Source organism: Anomaloglossus baeobatrachus, chromosome 6, assembly GCF_048569485.1.
Source record: "Anomaloglossus baeobatrachus isolate aAnoBae1 chromosome 6, aAnoBae1.hap1, whole genome shotgun sequence".
In the NCBI taxonomy this organism is placed as follows: domain Eukaryota; kingdom Metazoa; phylum Chordata; class Amphibia; order Anura; family Aromobatidae; genus Anomaloglossus; species Anomaloglossus baeobatrachus.
The window spans coordinates 444,298,941-444,315,706 of record NC_134358.1 but is presented as its reverse complement, the minus strand read 5'-3'; positions in this window follow the sequence as shown (position 1 = coordinate 444,315,706).

Sequence of the window (16,766 nt, the reverse complement as noted above, 5' to 3'; positions counted from 1 at the left end):
ATGCTTCTCTAATTTGTGTAATTAACAGCACCTGTAACTTACCTGTGGCACCTAACAGGTGTTGGCAATAACTAAATCACACTTGCAGCCAGTTGACATGGATTAAAGTTGACTCAACCTCTGTCCTGTGTCCTTGTGTGTACCACATTGAGCATGGAGAAAAGAAGACCAAAGAACTGTCTGAGGACTTGAGAATCCAAATTGTGAGGAAGCATGAGCAATCTCAAGGCTACAAGTCCATCTCCAAAGACCTGAAAGTTCCTGTGTCTACGGTGCGCAGTGTCATCAAGAAGTTTAAAGCCCATGGCACTGTGGCTAACCTCCCTAGATGTGGAAGGAAAAGAAAAATTGATGAGAGATTTCAATGCAAGATTTTGCGGATGGTGGATAAAGAACCTCGACTAACACCCAAACAAGTTCAAGCTGCCCTGCAGTCCGAGGGTACAACAGTGTCAACTTGTACTATCCGTTGGCGTCTGAATGAAAAGGGACTGTATGGTAGGATACCCAGGAAGACCCCACTTCTTACCCCGAGACATAAAAAAGCCAGGCTGGAGTTTGCCAAAACTTACCTGAGAAAGCCTAAAACATTTTGAAAGAATGTTCTCTGGTCAGATGAGACAAAAGTAGAGCTTTTTGGAAAAAGCCATCAACATAGAGTTTACAAGAAAAAAAAAAGAGGCATTCAAAGAAAAGAACACGGTCCCTACAGTCAAACATGGTGGAGGTTCCCTGATGTTTTGGGGTTGCTTTGCTGCCTCTGGACTGCTTGACCGTGTGAATGGCATTATGAAGTCTGAAAACTACCAACAAATTTTGCAGCATAATGTAGGGCCCAGTGTGAGAAAGCTGGGTCTTCCTCAGAGGTCATGGGTCTTCCAGCAGGAAAATGACCCAAAACACACTTCAAAAAGCACTAGAAAATGGTTTGATAGAAAGCACTCCAGACTACTAAAGTGTCCAGCAATGAGTCCAGACCTGAATCCCATAGAACACCTGTGGAGAGATCTCAAAATGGCAGTTTGGAGAAGGCACCCTTCAAATCTCAGGGACCTGGAGCAGTTTGCCAAAGAAGAATGGTCTAAAATTCCAGGAGAGCATTGAAAGAAACTCATTGATAGTTACCGGAAGCGGTTGTTCGCAGTTATTTTGGCTAAAGGTTGTGCAACCAAGTATTAGGCTAAGGGTGTCAATACTTTTGTCTGGCCCATTTTTGGAGTTTTGTGTGAAATCATCAATGATTTGATTTTTGTTTCATTCTCGTTTGTGTTTTTTCATTGCAAGCAAAATAAATGAAGATAATAATACCAAATAATTTGTGATTGCAATCATTTTCAAGAAGTAACTGAGTATTATCTGACAGAATTGCAGGGGTGCCAATACTTTTGGCCAGCACTGTATTACATGTAGCAGAGAGTTCCAAAGTCTCAATGCTGTCATAGTAAAAAATTGCCTTCCATGGTTATGATCAAACCTTCTTTCATCCACATGTAGAGGATGCCCTGTATCATCAATGCAGGTCTAGGTCTAAAAAGGTCTCTGTGCTGTCCCTTCATATATTTGTATATTGTAATAAGATCACCTCTAAACCTATGTTTTTACAAACTAAATAACCCCATGTTTGAAAGCCTGTCTTGGTACTGCAGTTTATAAATTCCCATAGTATCCATATCAGCTCCAAACAGAGGATCTCCCACTCTCTAGGATGCAGTAAAATTACACCTTCTGCTTCCCTCTATCAATTTGACTACAGATTAATTTGTCTTTCGTTGAACCTTTCAGTTCCAGTACTATCTCAGAACCTGTTCCTACAGGAGGATCTACTTGTACTCAAATGCACAAATGCAACAATATATAGAATTAAAGGGAACCTATCACCAGGTTGTTGCCACCTAATCTAAGAGCAACATAACGTAGGGGCAGAGATCCTGATTACCCTTACTGGGCTGCATAGTTTACTTTTGATAAAATCACTGTTTAATCAGCAGTAGATTATCATTAGAGGACTACTCGGCCTGCTACCAGGTAGTCCTGCATATTCATGAGCTCTGTATAACTGCTGTATCTGCACCAGAGAAAATATTGGTTTTTATCAAAATGACAGTATACAGCTCAGTAAGTGACACATTGCTGGAATCAGGGTCTTTGTCTCTACATTATGCAGCTCTCAGATGAGGGAGTAAAAAACCTGGTGACAGATTCCCTTTAATATATTTTGCCGTGATGTGGAAGTTGTTAAATTAAAGTAGCTATTTTCTTTGTTTAAAACAGTTCTGGGGAAAAAAAAAAATATATATATATATATATATATATATATATATATATTCCAAACTGTACTTATTATAAAAAATTTTTTGAGATTTTTGGCAAAAAATTGCAATTTCTTGAGCTGCTTCGCCACGTCACGGCAAATCTCATTTGAAGCAGTCCTACACTAAAATATTTTTATAAAATGTGCCATACGGCCTCACATATGAATAGTAGAACTGCTCTTAGCAGCACTCACCTGGTCTATTTCAATCCCGTACCCATGACTGAGTCATGGCTGTGGGCGGGACAGGTCCAAGCAAATGCTGCATGAAGTAAATAGCCTGTGGACAAAGCCTGATGACTTAATGTGAACAGTCACCAACCGCCAAAATCCAGACAGATGGAATACATCCCAAATTGGGGTGCATAGCAAGGTGGAGGTCAACCACCGACCAATTCAATGAAGAAAAAACAAAAAGCCAGCACCAAATGTGCACTACAGCACTAAACATTCCAAACTGTACTTATTATAAAAAAATAATATATATATAATATATATAAATATATATATATATAATTGCCTTATTCTGTCTGTCTGTCTGTCTTGCTCCAAAATGACGTCATTACAGTGACAACCGTCGCATTGGCCGCTCGGCTTGGCCTGGCCCCGCCCCCCCAGTGCACGGATTGGCCGCTCGGCCAGGCCCCACCCCCTCAAACATTGGATGCTCGACCTGGCCCCGCCCCCGCATGCATTCCCCGAACCCACACGGGCAACCCAGCCGAGACATACCCTTGCGCTGCTGGGATTGTGCCGGAGCCGGCGTACGCTGGCAACCATGGTACACATCGGGTAACCATGGAAACCACTTTGCTTAATTACCCGATTGTGTACCATGGTTACCAGCGTATGTCGGCTCCCTGCCCATTCAGACAAAAAGTAAACGAGCACTGTCGCTTTGAATAGTTACCTAATGTGTACCATGGTTACTAGCTTACCCCAGCTCCCGTCACACGTGTGCCGGAGCCGCTGTAACCATAGTACACATCGGGTAACTATGGAAACCGCTTTGCATAGTTATGCAGGCCATGCCTCCCACACACTCTGCCCGCTCGGCCACGCCCCCCACACACTCTGCCCGCTCGGCCATGCCTTCCACACACTCTGCCCGCTAGGTCACGCCCCCCACACACTCTGCCCGCTCAGCCATGCCCCCCACACACTCTGCCCGCTCAGGCACGCCCCCCACACACTCTGCCCGCTCGGCCACATGCCACATACACTCTGCTCGCTCAGCCATGCCCCCCACATGCTCTGCCAGCTCGACCACGCCCCACACACTCTGCCCACTAGGCTACGCCCCCCACACACTCTGCCCGCTCGGCCACGCCCCCACACACTCTACCCGCTCGGCCACGCCCCCAACACACTCTGCCCGCTCGGCCACATTCCCCACACACACTGCCCGCTCGGCCACTCCCCCCATATACTCTGCCCGCTCGGCCACGCCCCCACACACTCTGCCCTCTCGGCCACGCTCCCCACACACTCTGCCCGCTTGGCCACGCCCCCACATACATTGGGCACCTAAACACCTCCCCCCCAGGACTACTCCACCTATTAGACACCTCCCCTCCAGGACTACTCCACCTATTAGACACCTCCCACCAGGACTACTCCTCTTACTAGACTCCTATTCCCCCAGGACTACTCCTCCTATTAGCCTCCTCTCCCCCCAGGACTACTTCTCCTATTATACTCCTCTCTCACCAGGACTTCTCTTCCTATTATACTCCTCTCTCCCCAGGACTACTCTTCCTATTATACTCTTCTCCCCCCAGGACTACTCCTCCTATTATACTCCTCTCACCCAGGACTACTCCTTCTATTATCCTCCTCTCCCTCCAGGACTACTCCTCCTATTATTCTCCTCTCCACCCAGTACTACTCATCTTATTATACTCCTCTCTCCTCAGGACTACTCCTCCTATTATACTCCTCTCCCCCCAGGACTACTCCTCCTATTATTCTCCTCTCTCCCCAGGACGTCTCCTCCTATTATACTCCTCACCTCCAGGACTACTCCTCCTATTCTACTCCTCTCCCCCCAGGACTACTACTCCTATTATACTCCTCTCCCCCCAGGACTACTCCTCCTATTATTCACCTCTCTCCCCAGGACTATGTGGCACCCTGGACTAGCCAGGTAGCCACAGAGAGAACACACACACACCCCCACCCCCAGACAGTTACATTAGTCAGACAAAAACCCTTGTTGCCTCCCTCGGACCGGACCGGGGAACGGAGTGAAGCTAAGCACACAGGCAGGGCCATCGGACCCCGACCAGGCTTGGAGCCACCGTCAATAGTCAAATCCGAATGTGACAGGAAACCCCGGGGTTCCCTAACAACCAAGTCCTGATTGAAGGCAACCGCTCACACCGTGAGGATATACAGCCACCGGCTAGAAATCCAAGGGCCAGCGCCTGCGGGCAAAACGGGCTCCTCCGGTATCTATACACCGGGAAGCGGACTACCGTTGGGAAGCCATTGGAGTAAACACAGTACACAAAAAGGTGCAGGGAGAGAAAGCCACCATCACCTGTCCAGGGAGAGACACTGCAGCCGTCTGCGGGACCGGTCCATCTAGCTGTTTGGTTTACCGGAGACTTTGTGCATCTTTTGCTGAGTGAGCACACCCGTGCCATCCAGCACCGCGCCATGCTGCCCCTGCAACCCTGCATCTCACCGACCCTGCCTCCCCATCACACCACCGGGCCCCGGGACCACCAACCCCTACCCACGGAGGGGGAAAACAACATCCCAGCTGCTCCCTACCATCGCTCCCGGGATCCCCGTCACCAGCAGCGGTGGTGCCCATCTTCACCACAACCCGTGGGTGGCGTCACGGACTAAATCCCCAAACAAACCACCCCCTTTTCACTCACGGGCGAGGAGCGCCGCTCAAGTCCCCGGATCCGGCCCACCGCTTGAGCCACCGAGCAGCAGAGGCGCCGGACCCGAGCGTTAGCGAGCGCAGCACCCCTCCACCCGCGACAACTACTCCTCCTATTATACTCCTCTCTCCCCAGAACTACTCCTCCAACACACACACACACACACTGCACAAAACATACCTCCCCCCAAAACACACACACACACCCACACAAACCGCGCAACACACACAGCACCACACACACAACGCTGCAGACACACAGCACTCCACAAACAACGCAACACACAAACAACACTGCTCACACACCCCCACACCCAGACAACACCCAGAACATTTACAGCACCCTACACAAACACTTGGCAACTAAACACAACAACATCTATATATATAACAAAAATCATACATTAACTACACAATAAGTTCTAGAAAACCCGATGCGTTAGAATCGGGCCACCTTCTAGTAATATATATTGTTCTACAACAAGCAAATTACACTCAGATAAAGAAAGACATTGACAAGAAAAGAGTATTATATGGGACAAAGCATGAGGTCTTATTTTTCTCTGCATTCCTCTTGATAAAATAAATGGAAGGTAGCATTTATTGCAAAGCATAATATTGATTTGATAAGCAGTTTCACAAGGAATGTGTGTGCTTTCAGATAATATACCTATGCGCCATGCCAGATAGACTTTTCTTTAGTAATAAAGTGTGCTGCAAAGTTTTAAATAAAGAAAAGGAAACTAGCTTGAGCTGGAAAATATATTGGAATTTTAGCTAAAATATTGATGTTTTACTCATTTGTAAAATATCTCTGCTGTTCTCTAATATTTTTCATTACCCCATAATTTCCTCTTAATTTTGAATATATTTTATCATTAATTGTCTCCATTTTTGGGTTGTGTTGGAGAGTATCTTGTGGCTTATTCATCTAAAGGCTGCTTTACACGCAGCGACATCGCTAGTGATGTCGCTGGTGAAAGCACCCGCCCCCGTCGGTTGTGCGTCATGGGCAAATCACTGCCCGTGGCGCACAACATCGCTTACACCCGTCACATGTACTTACCTGCCTAGCGACGTCGCTGTGGCCGGCGAACTGCCTCCTTTCTAAGGGGGCGGTTTGTTTGGCACCACAGCGGCGTCACTAAGCGGCCGCCCAATAGAAGCGGAGGGGCGGAGATGAGAGGGCCAAAAATCCCGCCCACCTCCTTCCTTCCTCATTGCAGGAGGCCGCAGGTACGGTAATGTTCCTCATTCCTGCAGTGTCACACATAGTGATGTGTGCTGCCGCAGGAATGACGAACAAGCAGCAACGGGAAAGAACCGACGTGTCAACGATCAACGATTAGGTAAGTAATTTTGATCCTTAGCAGTCGTTCCTGCGTGTCACACGCAATGACGTCGCTAGCGAGGCTGGATGTGCGTCAGGAATTCCGTGACCTCCAACGACATCTCGTTAGCGATGTCGTTGCGTGTAAAGCCCGCTTTAGTATTTCATGTTTCATGGTTTCATTTTTGGATTACTTATAAAACTGTTTTGACATTGTATGACCCCATGACTAGATAATTTAAAGGAAACCTGTCCCTGGATGTTTACAATACTTACCTAACGGTCGGTGCGGAGCAGACTGGTCAGATGGGCGTCTCTGTTATCCAGGTCTCACGCCTCCTCTTTCAGCCATTTTTGTCCCCCTTCTGAAGCTGGGGTTGATGACGCATTCTGCATCATCTATACTAGCGGACAGTGAGATCCTGCGCAGGTGCACTTTGATCTGCCCTGTTCAGGGCTTATAGCACAGTTGGGGCAAAAAAAACTGATATGAATATAATAAGGGATATAGCAATAAAGATATGCAAGATTTTAAACACAATACAATTTACACACTATTATTGTACTCATATCATTATATAACGGTCTCCATCAATGATATCTTATTCCTGTTTCTAAAATTTGGGAGCATCACTTCTCTACCTGTCACCTTCATACAAAATCTAAATAACATGAAACAGCATACAGGACCTCACTCACGGGGGTCAACAACAATACCTATTAGGCCACAAGTCCAAGCTGGCTGGTAACTTTACAGGCTCAATACGCTAACTGCCTTAGCACCCTGAAGTGGGGTCCCAGTCCCTACTTAGCACTGTAAATCGGCCCAGGAAACAACAGCTCACAAACATGGTCCTCTGCCACAACCAGGTGGGCTCTAAAAATTGGTCATAGATTTTCTCCTGGATCAGGTCCCGAATAGTCTCCTAAAACTGGTCACAGATCTCCTGGAACTAGTCACATATCTTCCTCAGGAAATGGTGATGGATTTTCCTCTGGAACTAGTCTCGCATCTTGCTCTGGAACTGCTCACAGATCTTCGGCTGTACTTCCACTCCGATGCTCACACGACCGCCCTTCTACAGGTACAGGTGCCAACTCTGTGCCTCCTCTGTTCTTCCAGGTTTTTATAATTAACAACTACGCCACAGCTCTCATCTGACTTGGGGTTTCCTCCAATATTTCTCCCTAGGGAATGGATACTTTGCTTTTCAGTTACTACTATTGTCATTATCTCCACTTTTTTTAATCTTAACATCTTTGGTGAGCAGATGGCGATGTTTATTTGGAGACACTTATTGTATGTGTCCCTTCACTCCTTCATCCCCTTTTATTACTGGCCTTCAGCTTGGTCTCGAGACATAGTGACTTGATGGATGAACTTTCTATAAGAAGATCGGTATTATGAAAGCCTAGATACCTTGTTTCCCCAAAAATAAGACAGGGTTATATATTATTTTTTGCTCCAAAAGATGCGCTAGGGCTTATTTTCAGGGGATGTCATATTTTCCACAACAATCCACATTTATTCTTGAACAAAAAAAAAATCAACATTTATTCAAATATAATTGTCATATTCTGGAACATAAATACTTTGTGTTACTCCTATTACTGTTTCAGATACACATTTTCTTATTTGATCTGTTATTCTCATGGTGCAGAACCAGTTCCATAGTGGTGGGTACATACCATATTTACTGTAGTTTAAATTAACTGCTTAAATGTTTTATTCTTTATGTACTGCTAAGTTTACCCCCAAAAGAAAGAAGACAACCACTAAAAGAATTGCACTAACCAGACCCCAAACACTTAATGTCGACAAGGGAATAAGCTCTCACATACTGATCTGCATTGCTGTCAGGACCCCCTGTGTTCTGCAGCAGTTGGCTCCCCTTGGTAACTGGAAGCAGTATCACTTACGAGGTGTGATACTGGTAGCAGATCTGTTTGAGCAAGCTACAAGGCAATTGTTTGGGGTCTAGTGAGTGCGATTTATTTTTTTTGTAGGGGGTTCTGCTTTCGTTTGGGGGTATCTGATTTCTTTGTTGAAGAGTCCTGTTTTATTCTTTAACATTTTTAGTTGCTTCGACACTTCTTTAAGGAACTGCTACTAGGGCTTATTTTTGGAATAGGGCTTATATTTTAGGCATACTCAAAAAAAGTCCTAAAAATCCTTGTAGGGCTTATTTTTGAGGTAGGTCTTATTTTTAGGGAAACAGGGTAGGTCCATCAGGGTCTTCTCTGCCATTTTCTAGATTGTAACAAGCCATCCGGTTGCTGATCTTCCTCTGCGCCTTATTCCTTCTATTCTTTCGACTCTGAGGCCCATGGGGGTGTTCTAACATGCTAATGGGGCCTACTAGCAAGGGAAGCAATGCTCTTGGAACTAATCCCCGTGCTCATTAGCATACGATAAAAGATCTTTAGAATTAATTTTTCTAAAGATCTCTTTATCTATGCTACTATATCCAAGGACGATTAGGCAAGGATTAGCAATATGCACCCAGAACTGCTCGTGGTTCTGGGTGCATATTGGACCTGACAGGTTCCCTTTAAGATTGCTGATGATTCAACCAGCAATTTTGATTCCTTCTTCTTTTTTGGCAAATTTAGCCTTCCTGAAAATAACTTCTGCAGATAAATTGACAAGAAATGTTGATAGCATGTATCCTTGTCTGACATCCCATTCTACTTTGAACCATGCCATGTCACCATGTTCCATTCAAACTGTTGCTTCTTATTCGATGTAAAAGTTCCTGATGAGGCTGATCAGATGGTTTAGCTCACCTGTATCCTGCATGTTTCTCCAAAGTTTCTGCTGATTAATAGTCAAAGGCTTTGCTGCAATCAATGAAGCAAAAGAGAGTTCCTTGTTATATTCTTTGGCCTTTTCCATTATCAATCTAATGTTAAAAATTACATTTCCTGTTTCTCTGCCTTTTCTGAAACCCGCTTGATCCTTTGGCAGCTCTTTGTAAAAAAAAAAGGCTTTAATAACCTTTGTAGGATTTTCAGTAATATTGCGCTTGCATGAGGTATGAGCAAAATAGTCCTCTAGTTTCCACAATCATTAGCATTCTCCTTCTTCAGAATAAACACTGTCCTTGGGCAATTCACCAGTTGTCCAGATCTGTTGATACAGGAAGTTCATGACTAGAGATGAGCCACCCCCCTGGCGTTCGAATTCAGTTCGGTTCATCGAACGGAGGCCCCGCTTGACGAACCACTCGAACCACATTGACAACAATGGGAGGCAAACACAAACACATGAAAACACATTATACATATACACATACAGTTAATAAGCATTGCCATAACCCTTAGAGGTCCCCGCGACGCGTCCTGCACTCTGTCTCCCGCCACTTTTCCTTCCGATAATCACTGCGTCCTCTCGGTAACCAGCACTGATGATAGGACCTATCGTGACATCAAAATGGCATATGACCAGTCACGTGTCTATTATCTCATTGGCTACAGACTGGTCACATGGCTAGACGTCATGCGAGGTCCTGTCAGTGCATTTCTCTGGTACGCGGTGATCGTTTGAGCATGTTTGTGTACCGGCGAAATGCTCTGGCACATGGTCGGCTTCCCCGTCCATGCATATGGGCGCTCTTTGCAGAGTCAGCCCACATGTAAGCACTAGATGCCACAGCCGGTGAATTGCGGCATCGGGAATCACATGATCGGAGCTCCATTGCTATTGTAACCCGCCTGTCAGCGGTGATGTCACCGCTTACAGCACTCAGCTTCTGCTCACTCACTGAGTGAAAAAACTGCATGGGAGCAGCAGCGTTCTTCCTCCCATGCAGTGCTGTCTGATGTAGCAGAGTTGCATGGGTTAAAGGAGAAATAAGACAGAAGAGCAGGATCGTGGAGGGCTGACAGGGAGTAATAAACTTGGAGTTTCTAATGTGTCTGTGTATTTATTTATATGAAAGTATTTTTTCTCTCTGTGATGTCTATTTTTTTAACCCTTTATTGGAGATTCTTATTGGCCGGGTCAAACTTGCCTGACATTAAGAATCTCAGGCTTAATACTAGCTAGTAAAACAAAGCTAGTATTAACTCATTATTACCCAGCAAGCTACCCGGCTTCAGGGCTGCTGGAAGAGTTGGCTACAGTGCCAGATGATGGCGCTTCTATGAAAGCGCCATTTTATGGGGCGGCTGTGGACTGCAATTCACAGCAGAGGCGCCCAGAAAGCTCGGGCCAACCTGTGCTGCGGATTCCAATCCACAGCTGCCTAGTTGTACCTGGCTGGACACAAAAATGGGGCGAAGCCTATGTCAATTTTTTTTTAATTATTTCATGAAATTCAAAAAAAGGACTTCCTTAGTTTTTTAGTTCCCAACCGGGTACAAATAGGCAGCTGGGGGTTGGGGGCAGCCGTACCTGCCTTCTGTACCTGGCTAGCATACAAAAATATGCTAAACAAGTATACTTTACCAGTCTCATCACTTCACTAGCCAACAATCCTAAACGACTCTTTGAAACCTTCCACTCCCTCCTGAGCCCTAAAGCACAGACCCCGGTCACCAACCTAAGCTCTGATGATATGGCCACTTTCTTCTTACAAAAGATCAATGACATCCGCAAAGAAATCTTTGAAAAATCCCCTCAGATCCTGGATCCGCTCCTGTCCCGCACCGCAAGCTCACTATCAATATTCGAGCCTGTCACAGAAGAAGAAGTGACGCGTCTCCTTGCCTCTTCCCGCCCAACAACATGCACCAGTGACCCTTTTCCCTCACATTTCCTTCAGGCTCTCTCCCCAGCTGTCACTACCTATCTAACCAAAATTTTTAACCTCTCTCTTTCATCAGGTATCTTTCCTTCATTATTTAAACATGCCATCATAACCCCTCTACTTAAAAAACCTTCCCTCAATCAGAACTGTGCCACTAACTACAGACCAGTCTCTAACCTTCCCTTTATCTCTAAGCTCCTGGAACACTTGGTCCACTCTCGACTAATCCGCTATTTATCTGAAAACTCACTTCTTGATCCCTCTCAATCTGGTTTCCGCTCTTTACACTCCACCGAAACGTCCGTCACCAAAGTCGCAAATGATCTATTAACAGCAAAATCTAAAGGCCACTATTCCCTATTGTTTCTCTTGGATCTCTCAGCTGCTTTTGACACTGTGGACCACCAACTTCTCCTCACTATACTCCGCTCTATTGGCCTCAAGGACACCGCTCTTGCCTGGTTCTCCTCCTATCTCTCTGACCGCTCCTTCACTGTTTCCTTTGCTGGCTCTTACTCCACTCCTCTCCCCCTCACCTTCGGGGTTCCTGAAGGCTCAGTCTTGGGCCCCCTCCTCTTCTCTCTATACACAGCCCCTATTGGACAAACCATCAGCAGATTCGGTTTCCAATACCATTTCTATGCTGATGACACCCAATTATATACATCAACTCCAATCATCACCCCTGCTTTGTTACAAAATACCAGGGATTGTCTGTCTGCTGTCTCTCAAAGCATGTCCTCCCTCTATCTGAAACTGAACCTCTCCAAAACTGAGTTCCTTGTGTTTCCTCCCTCTACCAACCAACCTACACCTGATATCTCAATTACCTTTGATGATTTAATCATTATTCCCAAGCAGCATGCTCGCTGTCTTGGGGTCATATTTGACTCAGAACTCTCCTTCATTCCCCATATACAATCACTCACTCGCACATGTCACCTACATCTCAAAAACATCTCCAGAAACCGACCATTTCTTACTTTCGAAACTGCAAAATCCCTTACTGTCACTCTTATTCATTCCCGCCTGGATTATTGCAACTCTTTATTGATTGGCCTCCCTCGGACTAAACTCTCCCCGCTCCAATCCATCTTGAATGCAGCAGCCAGGGTCATATTCCTGTCCAGCTGCTTCACAGATGCCTCCACTTTGTGCCAGTCACTACACTGGCTACCTATCAGCTACAGAATACAATACAAACTCATATCCCTCACCCACAAAGCTCTCCACAGCTCTGCACCACCATATATCTCATCCCTCATCTCTGTCTATCATCCTACCCGCCCCTTCATTCCGTAAATGATCTTAGACTAACATCCTTCATAACACGAACCTCACACCTCCGTCTCCAAGACTTTTCTCGTGCCGCTCCAGTTTTCTGGAATGCACTTCCCCAAAGAATGCGACTTATATCCAGCCCCCAAGTTTTTAAGCGTACATTAAAAACACACCTCTTCAAACAAGCTTATCATAATAACTTACTAACCTCACTCTCCTGTCCCACCTTTTAGATGCTACTTTCACATCCTACACACAACCAATAGCACGTAAAGGCACCCAAAAGGTTACTGTCTAAAGACCAGATTATTCATCTTTATATGTAACCAATAAACTAGCATAACGACGGCCGGCCAGATATACAAGGGTACTTCACCTTTTGTGTCCCCCTTTTTTCCCCATAGATAGCTTTCGAGCAGGGCCCTCATTCCTACTGTAGCTGCTGAATTATGTATTATTTTGTTTTGTATTTGCCTATACAACCCCCCACCAGATTGTAAAGTGCTGCGGAATATGTTGGCGCTATATAAATAAACTTTATTATTATTATATTAAATATGGCGAAGCCCACGTCATTTTTTGGCGGGGCAAAAAACTCCTGCATACAGTCCTGGATGGAGTATGCTGAGCCTTGTAGTTCTGCAGCTGCTGTCTGCTCTCCTGCATACACTAGTGAATGGAGCATGCTGAGCCTTGTAGTTCTGCAGCTTCTGTCTGCTCTCCTCCATACAGACAGACAGCAGACAGCAGCTGCAGAACTACAAGGCTCAGTATACTCCATCCAGGACTGTATGCAGGAGTTTTTTGCCCCCCCCCCCAAAAAAATTACATGGGCTTCGCCATGTTTTTGTATGCTAGCCAGGTACAGCAGGCAGCTACGGGCTGACCCCAACTCCCAGCTGCCTATTTGTACTAGTGAATGGAGCAAGGTGAGCCTTGTAGTTCTGCAGCTTCTGTCTGCTCTCCTCCATACAGACAGACAGCAGACAGCAGCTGCATAACTACAAGGCTCAGCATACTCCATCCAGGACTGTATGCAGGAAATTTTTGCTCCCCCCAAAAAAAATTACGTGGGCTTTGCCATGTTTTTGTATGCTAGCCAGGTACAGCAGGCAGCTAGGGGCTGCCCCCAGCTGCCTATTTGTACCTGGCTGGGAACCTAAAATATAGGGAAGCCCTTTTTTTTTTTAATTGTTTCATGAATTTCATGAAATAATAATAAAAAAAAATGACGTGGGCTGCGCCCAATTTTTGTGTTCAGCCAAGTACAACTAGGCAGCTGGGGATTGGAATCCGCAGCTCAGGGTGCCCAAGCTTTCTGGGCACCCCTGCTGCGAATTGCAGTCCACAGCCACCCCAGAAAATGGCGCTTTCATAGAAGCGCCATCTTCTGGCGCTGTATCCAACTCTTCCAGCTGCCCTGGTGATGGGTGGCTTGCTGGGTAATAATGGGGTTAGGGATAGCTGTATATTATCAACTGGCCCTAAGCCCGAAATTTAAGGTGTCACGCCAATATTAGACATGGCCACCATGAATTTCTAGTACAGATAAAAAAACACAACACAGAAAAATATTTTTATTAGAAATAAAACACAACACAATTAGTGACAAAGCGATCAGATGATGTGTCAGGTTCAAGGGCCTGAATCACATGATACAGCAGCTGATTGTATAAACGGCTTTTATACAATCAGCTGATGCATCAGTGCAAAAAAACCCCCAAAAACTACACACTTCTGTGCAGACTCCTGTCCGACAGCATCAGCTCATAGTTTAGCCGGCCATGCGGTAAAAAGCCGGCCTCACCGCTCGACTTATAGTGTCAGCTGATTCCGTCAGGTGACCGCATCAGCTGATCATTGCCAGGTCTGAGAGAGAGAGGAGAGAGAGAGAGCAAAGAGAGAGAGAGAAAAGAGAGAGAGAGAAAAGAGAGAAAGAAAAGGTAAGAGAGAGAGAGAGAAATAAAAGAGGAGAGAGAGAGAGAGAGAGATGTAGCCTCATTCTGTGAACTGCTCCGATTTTAGAGGTGTGTCCCGCGGCTCACAGCTGATGTCCGGCTCCTCCCCTCAGTGCATAATTAAATTAAATTATAATTATAAACAAATAAGAATTATAATTTAAAAATAAATTAAATATTTTACCGGGACGGCCGGGACTTAAACCCTTGAACTAATGCTTCTTAGACGGGAGCTCTATCCATTGAGCCACTAGCTCTTATGAGATACATAGGCAGATTTGGTAATCTTGACATCTACATTGCAGAGTGAAGTCTGGTGACACCGCGGCTCACTTCAGGTGCTACGTGGAGAGGACACAGATCGCTCCCTGTCATCTTCATGTAGCAGAGCTGACAGTGTCGTGTGGATTACTTCGGACCTGGATTGTTGTTTGGAGATTTTAATAAAAAGGTAAATGGAGGGTTTTTTTGTCTTTTATTCCAAATAAAGGATTTTTCGTTGTGTATGTGTCTTTACTTTCACTTCCAGTTTAATCATGGAAGGTGTCTCGGGGTGACGCCTGGCATGATTAACTCCTTATTACCCCGATTGCCACCGCACCAGGGCAATTCAGGATGAGCTGGGTAGAGTCCCAGGACTGTTGCATCTAATGGATGTGGCAATTCTGGGCGGCTGCCTGCTGATATTGTTAGGGTGGTGGGCTCCCCATAATGTGGTGCTCTCCATCCTGACAATACCAGCCTCCAGCCATGTGGATTTATCCTGGCTGGTATCAAATATGAAGGGAACCACATTTTTTTTTTAATTTATTTATTTATTTTACTGCACGATAAAGAGCCGCCCGCCGGCAGCTGTGATTGGTTGCAGTGAGACAGCTGTCACTCATCGTGGGGGCGTGTCTGACTGCAACCAATCATGGGCACCAGTGGGCAGGGAAAGCACGGAATAACTAATTGACTAATGAAGCGGCAGCCATTTTCAAAAGAGGAAATGCCACTGGAGATTTGTGACAGCCGTGCAGCAAGACGCCCGTGATCGGTGAGTAGGGAAGAGAGAGGGATTGTGCTGGGGATGCAGGACGCATGCAGATACGAAAGTTGCGCACAGACTTACTGTGAAAAGACACACTTTTGGTGCTTGAACTGTTCTCGAACGTAACTCAAACTGCTGAACTTTTAGCAAATCGTTCGAGTTCGTCAAACGACTCAAACACCCCCAAAATCACTCAAACATGAAATTGGCGAACCTCGATCCTCGAACATCGCTCATCTCTATTCATGACATTAACTGCTGCTTCAGAAGACTTTATTTGTAGAGATGAGCAGATCCTTTGAAGTTTGGTTCGGTGGGGTCAGCCAAACTTTAGATTATGAATGGTTTTGGATCCGTACTTGATCTGAACACAAATGGAACTTAATAATTGGGCAGTTCGAGTCTCCACCCACATGCAGACAGCCATAAACAGATCAATTCTGGAAGTGGGTGGGCAGGGTTTTTCCATTTTTTTGGGGGGTGCACACTACATCCAATTTTTCTGTTATTACCGTTAGTACAAGCCATTCAAACACTGCAAGCAGCTCAAACTGGGATGTGCACTGAGCATACCCGAGTACAGCGATGCTCGTGCGAGTGAAGTTCATACATAAAGTACCTAAACTCCGAACCCGAACTCTGATTTTTAGAAAAGCATGTGTTTGGTATGAACACTGAACACCGAACCTCGGGTTTCCTCATATCTCTTTATTACTTCTATTGGAATAATGTCACATCCAGGTGCTTTCTTTTTGACAGAAGCTTCATAGCAGCAATGACTTCATCTTTTAGGATTATTGGTTTGCCATCATTTCAAGTCTCTGTTTGTTTCTGTATCACTGAGTCATTCTTGCAGAGATGCTCCATGTATTCTTTCCATCTTTCCTTTATCTGTTCTGGCTCAGTTAGTTTGTTCCCATTGGCATCTTTCAACATTTCCACTCTTGGTTGAATTTTTTGTCATATCTCTTTGATCTTTTGGTATGCCTTCCTGGTCTTGTTTGTTTTTTATCTCTGTACATATATTTTAGTAATAAAGCTCTTTGTCTGCCCAAATGCCTCTCTTTAGTCTTTTACTGATGTTGTCTTTAACATGCTTGTTACCTTTTGCTTCTGCCGTTTGTCTTTCTTCAATAATCTTTAGGGTCTCTTTTGTTAACCTTAAGGAACAGAAATGGACCTAGTGTCACCAATCACAGGTGCTCA